Source organism: Mauremys mutica, unplaced genomic scaffold (assembly GCF_020497125.1).
Source record: "Mauremys mutica isolate MM-2020 ecotype Southern unplaced genomic scaffold, ASM2049712v1 Super-Scaffold_100089, whole genome shotgun sequence".
NCBI lineage: Eukaryota > Metazoa > Chordata > Testudines > Geoemydidae > Mauremys > Mauremys mutica.
In genome coordinates this window covers 385471-387341 of record NW_025423261.1, presented here as the reverse complement: position 1 = coordinate 387341, position 1871 = coordinate 385471, and the positions used below count along the sequence as shown (strand labels likewise).

At 49.1% G+C, this 1871-nt stretch overlaps 1 non-coding gene across 1 annotated transcript; it reads left to right on the top strand.

The window, feature by feature from the left end:
• Window positions 1-788: 788 nt before the first annotated feature.
• On the top strand, window positions 789-861 carry TRNAR-UCU. The gene has a single exon. It is a non-coding gene; the product is annotated as a tRNA-Arg (tRNA).
• The last annotated feature ends 1010 nt before the right edge of the window (window positions 862-1871 follow it).

Genomic DNA, 1871 nt, shown 5'->3' with positions numbered 1-1871 from the left:
TTATCCTCACTAGGATCTGATTTCCAAATTTTGAGGAATGACTTTTTGCCTCTAACAGCCTCCATTACTCGGCCGTTTACCTAGAGTGGCGTTCTGCTGGTCGTCCTATTGTCGTTTCTGATTTAGGGCAAACGTTTCATCTGAGCCTCTAATTGCGGTGTTTTTAAACGGTCTGCATGCTGCTTGCAGGCACCTAACACTTGTGACAGCAGCTCCTTTTAATTCTCACCTAACCATCTGTATTTATGCCGATAGGTCGACTTTAGGTTTTTAACTTTGAGCGGTAGCTGAGAAGATGGTAAATTGGGCAGAAACCTGTTCGACAAACCTCTTCATTTCCTTGTTATTTCCTGACTTCTTCATTCATCACCTTTTCCTTATTTCCTGGATGAGGCGGAGGCCTGCCAGGGAGCTCCCTGGCACCTCTGGCTGCCTGGGCTGAAGGCAGGAGGCAGGCCTGGGGGTGGTGAGGGCCTCTTGTCCCGTAATGAGGCCGCACTGCTTCCTGGTCCCCTTTTCCCACCCACACCGGCAGGCAGCTGCTGTGGGAGAACACGAGGGAGGCTCTCGGGGCACTAGGCAGCGCTGTGTGGCTGTCAGGGGAAAGAGCCTTCTTCTCTAAAGATGGCTGGCAGAAAAGTGGTGCTCAGCTCTGTAAGCGACCTCCCCAGTAGCCTCGCTGCCAGGGGATGCAGACATTTCTGTAAGGTGCAGAAAGAGGGTATTTGGCTTCCAAGTTAATATGAGAAATATGCATTTAGGAGATTGAATTGCCACTTTTTCACAGAGCCCCAGTGGCCTAATGGACAAGGCAATGGCTTTCTAAGTCAGAGATTGTGGGTTCAAGTCCCATCTGGGGTGAAAAACTGCCTCTATACTGCAAGGAAACCTTGGCCTTATTTTCACCAAGGAAGCTGGGAGATGTTTGAACACAAAATACTGGATCTTGGGAAAAATGCCCCAGAAATGGCATCTTGACAAATGCTTTCTAACCCCTCAGTAGCAAGCAATTAATGCTAGTGTTTGTCTGAGACTAGAGGGAAGGGGAGTGTTTACTCCCACACCTCAGTGAGTGAAACAGAGGGAAAGAGCAAGGCAGTCCTGAAAGAGAAGGGATCTGTCTGGAGACAAAGCAGCCCCTGAGAATGAGCAATGGTGTGAAAAGAAGAGGTTGAAATGTGGTAGATGTTAGTTAGTGTTAGAGGGTTTATCCCTTCACCCTCCCATTACCAGGTCCTTCTTGCATACACACAGAGCAGCAATACCCAAAGTCCGAAGGTGCAAACAATGAGATGTTTATTAGATTGAACTTCCAGCAAGCAATGATTCCAGTTTCCTTCCTCAGTGTCCCCATCCCAGCCCTGACACCACAGAGCCTTGCCTGTGTCCCTGCTCCCATTCTCCCCCTTAGCAAAACATAGGACATATGTCAAGTATCAGAGGGGTAGCCGTGTTAGTCTGGTTCTGTAAAAGCAGCAAAGAATCCTGTGGCACCTTATAGACTAACAGACATTTTGCAGCATGAGCTTTCGTGGGTGAATACCCACTTCTTCGGATGCAAGTCTTGCATCCGAAGAAGTGGGTATTCACCCACGAAAGCTCATGCTGCAAAACGTCTGTTAGTCTATAAGGTGCCACAGGATTCTTTGCTGCTTTTATAGGACATATGGTGACACATTTCCTGATAGGGCCAGGCATCAAGGTGGAAGGTGTTGATATTCCATTTGTCCCACTGCCCCGTGCGTAGTACAGTGCCCTGCACCGTCTCTCGTACGGGCGTGCCACACCTGTTCCAATTAGTGTTCCAGACTTCCCACTATAGTGGGCCCGGGAAGGTTGGGTCCAAGTTGTCTAGTACAGGGGGGAGGGGC